This window comes from Lolium rigidum, chromosome 7, assembly GCF_022539505.1.
Source record: "Lolium rigidum isolate FL_2022 chromosome 7, APGP_CSIRO_Lrig_0.1, whole genome shotgun sequence".
Taxonomy (NCBI): domain Eukaryota; kingdom Viridiplantae; phylum Streptophyta; class Magnoliopsida; order Poales; family Poaceae; genus Lolium; species Lolium rigidum.
Genome location: NC_061514.1, coordinates 343,843,732 through 343,852,755, shown reverse-complemented (window position 1 = coordinate 343,852,755; position 9,024 = coordinate 343,843,732). Strand labels below are relative to the sequence as shown.

General features: G+C 44.2%; 1 pseudogene; it reads right to left on the bottom strand.

Moving 5' to 3' along the window:
• The window catches only part of LOC124676221, a 34,165-nt pseudogene extending 25,346 nt beyond the window's left edge, over window positions 1–8,819 (bottom strand).
• Window positions 8,820–9,024: the final 205 nt, after the last annotated feature.

Sequence of the window (9,024 nt, the reverse complement as noted above, 5' to 3'; positions counted from 1 at the left end):
AGAGATAGTGAGATGCAAGTAATATGGATGAGTATGAGTGGTAATAGCAATCTGAATAAAATATGGCAGCGAGCAAACATGTAACAAAACAGTAAACAAACGGAGATTCGATGCTTGGAAGCAAGGCCTAGGGATCCTGCTTTCACTAGTGGACACTCTCAACAATGATCACATAATAGGACTACTCTGCACTCTTTTGTTGGATGATGAACACCGCTAACTATGTAGGATTACACGAACCCTCAATGCCGGAGTTAACAAGCTCCACAATATTCAATGTTCATATTTAAATAACCTTAGAGTGTAAGATAGATCAACACAATTACACTAAGAACTAACATAGCATGCACACTTGTCACCATCATACCATGAAGGAGGCATAGATCATATCAATACTATCATAGCAATAGTTAACTTCATAATCTACAAGAGATTACAATCATAGCCTACGCCAAGTACTAACACGGATGCACACACTTGTCACCATTACACCGTGCAGGAGGAATAAAACTACTTTAATAACATCACTAGAGTAGCACATAGATGATATTCAACTAGATCACATAAAGAGAGAGATGAACCACATAGCTACAGCGGAGCCCTCAGCCCCGGGGGTGAATTACTCCCTCCTCATCATGGAGGCAGCGATGGCGGTGAAGATGGCGGTGAAGACGGCGGTGGAGATGGCTCCGGGGGCAATTCCCCGTCCCGGCAGGGTGCCGGAACAGAGAGTTCTGTCCCCCGAATTGGACTTTCGCGATGGCGGCGGCTCTGGATGGTTTTCTCTGTTTCCTTCTTTTCTGTTGATGTTTTTAGGTTAGAGACGATTATATAGGCCGAGAGTCGGAGTCGGAGGGGCCACGGGGTGACGCCACCATAGGGGGCGCCCCCCCTTGGGCCGCGCCGCCCTATGGGGTGGGGCCCCCCTGGCACCCCTCTGACTTTTCTCCGGTGCTCCGGAAGCTTCCGGGAATTATAAGGCCTTCGGTCTTGATTTCGTCCGATTCCGAAAATATTTCTTTACTAGGATTTCTGAAACCAAAAACAGCAGAAAATAGCAACTGGCCTTTCGGCATCTCGTCAATAGGTTAGTTCCGAAAAACGCATAAAAATGATATAAAGTGTGAACAAAACATGTTGGTATTGTCATAAAACAAGCATGGAACATCAGAAATTATAGATACGTTGGAGACGTATCACTGCCCGACGATGGAAAATAGGCAGAGGGCATAACGGGTGGCAGAATATAGGCTGTTGGGTGGATGAACGACGGAGTTGAGGCAACCGGCCGGCGGATTGGCGAGGGGTGGTGCCGGCGGCGACAGAGTAACGGGAGGGAGGGGGATTTTCGTCGACAAAGTGGTGGGGTTCGTGTGTTTTCTCACCGACAGAGCGGGCCCGCCCCCGCTTTTCTCTCATCCGGAGTCCCCGTGCGCACCCCGGTGGCCCGTGATGGCCTGGGCTCTTCGGATGGATTAAAGGCCAAATCCGAGGGAAAGACGAGAAGCCGGGGATGCGGATGGGCCGAATAACGCCGTCCGGATGTAAAAAACGGCTGCCGGGGGTCTCGTCGGGGAGACGGCTGGAGATGCTCTTGTAGCAGCAAGAAAACAACAAAAATCTAAAGCAGCAGCAAGAAAACACAAAAAATTGGTGGCAGTAGAATGTACCTTGTCCCTGCCTCTCCCACTCACGATGGCGGTCGGGAAATTCTGCGACACGCTCCTTGATGCGCGTAGATGACACGTCCGTTGGGAACCCCAAGAGGAAGGTGTGATGCGCACAGCAGTAAGTTTTCCCTCAGAAAGAAACCAAGGTTTATCGAACCAGGAGGAGCCAAGAAGCACGTTGAAGGTTGATGGTGGCGGAATGTAATGCGGCGCAACACCGGGGATTCCGGCGCCAACGTGGAACCTGCACAACACAACCAAAGTACTTTGCCCCAACGAAACAGTGAGGTTGTCAATCTCACCGGCTTGCTGTAACAAAGGATTAACCGTATTGTGTGGAAGATGATTGTTTGCAGAGAACAGTAAATAACAAGTATTGCATTAGATTGTATTTCAGATGTAAAGAATAGGACCGGGGTCCACAGTTCACTAGAGGTATCTCTCCCATAAGATAAAATCATGTTGGGTGAACAAATTACAGTCAGGCAATTGACAAATAGAGAGGGCATAACAATGCACATACATGATATGATAAATATAGTGAGATTTAAGTGGGCATTACGACAAAGTACATAGATCGCTATCCAGCATGCATCTATGCCTAAAAAGTCCACCTTCAGGTTATCATCCGAACCCCTTCCAGTATTAAGTTGCAAAACAACAGACAATTGCATTAAGTATGGTGCGTAATGTAATCGGTAACTACATCCTTAGACATAGCATCAATGTTTTATCCCTAGTGGCAACAACACATCCACAACCTTAGAACTTTCTGTCACTGTCCCAGATTTAATGGAGGCATGAACCCACTATCGAGCATAAATACTCCCTCTTGGATTTAAGAGCAAAAACTTGGCCAGAGCCTCTACTAATAACGGAGAGCATGCAAGATCATAAACAACACATATAGGTAATAACTTGATAATTAACATAACATAGTATTCTCTATCCATCGGATCCCGACAAACACAACATATAGTATTACAGATAGATGATCTTGATCATGTTAGGCAGCTCACAAGATCCAACAATGAAGCACAATGAGGAGAAGACAACCATCTAGCTACTGCTATGGACCCATAGTCCAGGGGTGAACTACTCACTCATCACTCCGGAGGCGACCATGGCGGTGAAGAGTCCTCCGGGAGATGAATCCCCTCTCCGGCAGGGTGCCGGAGGAGATCTCCAGAATCCCCCGAGATGGGATTGGCGGCGGCGGCGTCTCGGTAAGGTTTTCCGTATCGTGGCTCTCGGTGCTCGGGGGTTTCGCGACGGAGGCTTTAAGTAGGCGGAAGGGCGGGTAAAGTGGCGGCACGAGGGGCCCACACCATAGGTCGGCGCGGCCGGGGCCTGGGCCGCGCCGCCTCGGTGTCCGGCCACCTCGTGGCCCCACTTCGACTCTCCCTCGGTCTTCCGGAAGCTTCGTGGCAAAATAGGACCCCGGGCGTTGATTTCGTCCAATTCCGAGAATATTTCTTTACTAGGATTTCTGAAACCAAAAACAGCGGAAAACAACGAATCGGCTCTTCGGCATCTCGTTAATAGGTTAGTGCCGGAAAATGCATAAATACGACATATAATGTGTATAAAACATGTAGATATCATCAATAATGTAGCATGGAACATAAGAAATTATCGATACGTCGGAGACGTATCAGCATCCCCAAGCTTAGTTCTGCTCGTCCCGAGCGAGTAAACGATAACAAAGATAATTTCGAAGTGACATGCCATCATAACCTTGATCATACTATTGTAAGCATATGTAATGAATGCAGCGATCAAAACAATGGTAATGACATGAGTAAACAATCGAATCATAAAGCGAAGACTTTTCATGAATAGTACTTCAAGACAAGCATCAATAAGTCTTGTATAAGAGTTAACTCATAAAGCAATAAATCAAAGTAAAGGTATTGAAGCAACACAAAGGAAGATTAAGTTTCAGCGGTTGCTTTCAACTTGTAACATGTATATCTCATGGATAATTGTCAACATAGAGTAATATAATAAGTGCAATATGCAAGTATGTAGGAATCAATGCACAGTTCACACAAGTGTTTGCTTCTTGAGGTGGAGAGAAATAGGTGAACTGACTCAACATAAAAGTAAAAAAGAATGGTCCTTCAAAGAGGAAAGCATCGATTGCTATATTTGTGCTAGAGCTTTTATTTTGAAAACATAAAGAGAGCATAAAAGTAAAATTTTGAGAGGTGTTTGTTGTTGTCAACGAATGATAGTGGGCACTCTGACTACCTCATCAACCAGACTTTCAAGAGCGGCTCCCATGAAGGACGTTATCTCTACCAGAGCAAGGTAGATCATCCCTCTTCTCTTTTGTTTACACATGTACTTTAGTTTAGTTTTTCTTTATTTATGGATGACACTCCTCCCAACCTTTTGCTTACACAAGCCATGGCTAACCGAATCCTCGGGTGCCTTCCAACATTCACATACCATGGAGGAGTGTCTATTTGCAAAATTAAGTTGCTTATCGATGAATCGGAGCAAAACATGTGAAGAGAATTATTAATGAAAGTTAATTAATTGGGGCTGGGAACCCCATTGCCAGCTCTTTTTGCAAAATTATTGGATAAGCGGATGTGCCACTAGTCCATTGTGAAAGTCTGTCAAAAGTAAATGACAAGATCGAAAGATAAAACATCACATACTTCCTCATGAGCTATAAAACATTGACACAAATAAGAGGTGATAAATTTTGAATTATTTAAAGGTAGCACTCAAGTAATTTACTTTGGAATGGCGGTGAAATACCATGTAGTAGGTAGGTATGGTGGACACAAATGGCATAGTAGTTGGCTCAAGGATTTTGGATGCATGAGAAGTATTCCCTCTCGATACAAGGTTTAGGCTAGCAAGGTTTGTTTGAAACAAACACAAGGATGAACGGTGCAGCAAAAATCACATAAAAGACATATTGAAAACATTATAAGACTCTACACCGTCTTCCTTGTTGTTCAAAACTCAATACTAGATATTATCTAGACTTTAGAGAGACCAAATATGCAAACCAAATTAGCAAGCTCTATGTGTTTCTTCATTAATGGGTGCAAAGTATATGATGCAAGAGCTTAAACATGAGCACAACAATTGCCAAGTATCAAATTATTCAAGACATTTTAGAATTACTATATGTAGCATTTCCCGATTCCAACCATATAACAATTTAACGAAGAAGATTCAACCTTCGCCATGAATACTATGAGTAAAGCCTAAGGACATATTTGTCCATATGCAACAGCGGAGCGTGTCTCTCTCCCACACAATGAATGCTAGGATCTATTTTATTCAAACAAAAACAAAAACAAAAACAAACCGACGCTCCAACTAAAGTACATAAGATGTGACTGAATAAAAATATAGTTTCAGGGGAGGAACCTGATAATGTTGTCGATGAAGAAGGGGATGCCTTGGGCATCCCCAAGCTTAGACGCTTGAGTCTTCTTAGAATATGCAGGGGTGAACCACCGGGCATCCCCAAGCTTAGAGCTTTCACTCTCCTTGATCATATTGCATCATTCTCCTCTCTTGATCCTTGAAAACTTCCTCCACACCAAACTCGAAACAACTCATTAGAGGGTTAGTGGACAATAAAAATTAACATGTTCAGAGATGACACAATCATTCTTAACACTTCTGGACAATGCATAAAGCTACTGGACATTAATGGATCAAAGAAATTCATCCAACATAGCAAAAGAGGCAATGCGAAATAAAAGGCAGAATCTGTCAAAACAGAACAGTCCGTAAAGATGGATTTTATTGAGGCACCATACTTGCTCAAATGAAAATTCCCAAATTGAATGAAAGTTGCGTACATATCTGAGGATCACTCACGTAAATTGGCATAATTTTCTGAGTTACCTACAGAGAATTAGGCCCAGATTCGTGACAAGCAAAGAAATCTGTTTCTGCGCGATAATCCAAATCTAGTATGAACCTTACTATCAAAGACTTTACTTGGCACAACAAAACATAAAACTAAGATAAGGAGAGGTTTCTACAGTAGTAAACAACTTCCAAGACTCAAATATAAAACAAAAATACTGTAGTAAAAACATGGGTTGTCTCCCATAAGCGCTTTTCTTTAACGCCTTTCAGCTAGGCGCAGAAAGTGTAAATCAAGTATTGTCAAAAGATGATGCATCTACAGCGGGGTTTGGAGTTTTCTCAACCATGCATAGTATATTAGATACATAAGTTTCAGCGGCTCCCTTTTCATTAGTCTTGGGCTTGCTACTCTCATCAAACAAATTTTCAGGAACAAGCCAAGTATAGTTATTTTCTAACGCTTCATTCATCGCTAGGAGCTTACATGGTATTGGTGCTTTGATCTCCCCACCATCATTAATATTATTAGTGTACCTTACTCTCTCCATGTCCATCTTTTCAAAGATACTAACAAAATTGGTATAAGAACCAAGCATCTTATATTTAATAAAGACTTTTCTAGCCTCTCTTGCTATACTACCAAATTCTCTAAGAAGGGTTTCTAAAACAAAATCTTTCTTTTCCCCTTCTTCCATATCACCGAGTGTAAGAAACATGTGTTGGATTATAGGATTGAGATTAACAAATTTAGTTTCCAACATGCGAACTAAAGCAGCAGCAGCAATTTCATAATTAGGAGCAAGTTCTACCAAGTGTCTATCTTCAAAATCTTCAACGGTACTAACATGATTGAAAAATTCTTCTATATTATTTCTCCCAACTATGGACCCACGTCCTACCGGTATGTCTTTTGTGGTAAAATTAAAAGGAAACATGATGAATCAAGTAAAGTAAATGCAAGTAACTAATTTTTTTGTGTTTTTGATATAGAGTGTAAGACAGTAAATAAAGTAAAGCTATTAACTAAATTTTTTGTGTTTTGATATAATGCAGCAAACAAAGTAGTAAATAAAATAAAGCAAGACAAAAACAAAGTAAAGAGATTGGGAAGTGGAGACTCCCCTTTGCAGCGTGTCTTGATCTCCCCGGCAACGGCGCCAGAAAACAGTCTTGATGCGCGTAGATGACACGTCCGTTGGGAACCCCAAGAGGAAGGTGTGATGCGCACAGCAGTAAGTTTTCCCTAGAAAGAAACCAAGGTTTATCGAACCAGGAGGAGCCAAGAAGCACGTTGAAGGTTGATGGTGGCGGAATGTAATGCGGCGCAACACCAGGGATTCCGGCGCCAACGTGGAACCTGCACAACACAACCAAAGTACTTTGTCCCAACGAAATAGTGAGGTTGTCAATCTCACCGGCTTGCTGTAACAAAGGATTAACCGTATTGTGTGGAAGATGATTGTTTGCAGAGAACAGTAAATAACAAGTATTGCAGTAGATTGTATTTCAGATGTAAAGAATAGGACCGGGGTGAACAAATTACAGTCGGGCAATTGACAAATAGAGAGGGCATAACAATGCACATACATGATATGATAAATATAGTGAGATTTAATTGGGCATTACGACAAAGTACATAGAACGCTATCCAGCATGCATCTATGCCTAAAAAGTCCACCTTCAGGTTATCATCCGAACCCCTTCCAGTATTAAGTTGCAAAACAACAGACAATTGCATTAAGTATGGTGCGTAATGTAATCAGTAACTACATCCTTAGACATAGCATCAATGTTTTATCCCTAGTGGCAACAGCACATCCACAACCTTAGAACTTTACGTCATCTGTCCCAGATTTAATGGAGGCATGAACCCACTATCGAGCATAAATACTCCCTCTTGGAGTTAAGAGAAAAAACTTGGCCGAGCCTCTACTAATAACGGAGAGCATGCAAGATCATAAACAACACATAGGTAATAACTTGATAATTAACATAACATAGTATTCTCTATCCATCGGATCCCGACAAACACAACATATAGTATTACGAGATAGATGATCTTGATCATGTTAGGCAGCTCACAAGATCCAACAATGAAGCACAATGAGGAGAAGACAACCATCTAGCTACTGCTATGGACCCATAGTCCAGGGGTGAACTACTCACTCATCACTCCGGAGGCGACCATGGCGGTGAAGAGTCCTCCGGGAGATGAATCCCCTCTCCGGCGAGGGTGCCGGAGGAGATCTCCGAATCCCCCGAGATTGGATTGGCGGCGGCGTCTCGCAAGGTTTTCCGTATCGTGGCTCTCGGTGCATCGGGGGTTTCGCGACGGAGGCTTTAAATAGGCGGAAGGGCAGGTAAAGAGGCGGCACGAGGGGCCCACACCATAGGTCGGCGCTGCCGGGCCCGGGCCGCGCCGCCTCGGTGTCCGGCCACCTCGTGGCCCCACTTCGACTCTCCCTCGGTCTTCTGGAAGCTTCGTGGCAAAATAGGACCCTGGGCGTTGATTTCGTCCAATTCCGAGAATATTTTTTTACTAGGATTTGTGATACCAAAAACAGCAGAAAACAACAACTGGCTCTTCGGCATCTCGTTAATAGGTTAGTGCAGGAAAATGCATAAATACGACATATAATGTGTATAAAACATGTAGATATCATCAATAATGTAGCATGGAACATAAGAAATTATCGATACGTCGGAGACGTATCACTCCTCACTGCGTCTCTCATCTGCAATGGGTTACCACAAAAATAAATTTACCACGCGGTAAAAATTTATCCAGATAGCCTGTGAATAGAACAGAGGAAAAAGAAACTGACGTCTTCGGTCATGACGGCGCTTTCGGGGTCCTCCACAATCGGCGACAGGGTGCCGTCGTAGTCCAGGAACATCACGATCTGGTTCCCCTTCGCCGCCGCCTGCACTGCCTCGAACCACTCTAATGCCAACAGGTGCTTCTCCTGCGAGTCAGGCCTCCATTAATTCTTTGTTTTGAACAGAGAAGGAGAGCGTAGCCATGTGTATATACTCCGTAGTTGCATCTCCACTTACCATCTAGTCCTCGTGGTCGGCGGCGGCGAACTTGGCATAGTGGGGCGAGGAGGCCTTCATGGAGTCCACCAAGGACCTTTCCCTGAGCACCCCGGAGGCGGCGAGGTCCATGCGCCCCAGGGCGGCCTTCTTGCAGTCGCTCGCCATCCTCGGTCGGAACAACGAGAAATGGAGACTTGCCTACGCTGGCGGCGACACAACGGTGACCGCGTCCTCGGCGGCGAAGGCCGCGTGGTTCGTCATGGGGAAGAGTGGCGGAAGGAAAGCAACAAAGTGGGTGGGGTACAGCGGAGAGCAAAGCAAGAGGGAGAGGAAGATGCGATGGCGATGGTTTGGGGAGTGTTGAGGAAGGAGGCTAGAGGGAGGTGGTTTGATGGCTGTGGGTGGTGGAGGCCAGTGTTATATAGAGGGAGTGAGGGCTGGCCCACCTGGATTATCTGATATGGAA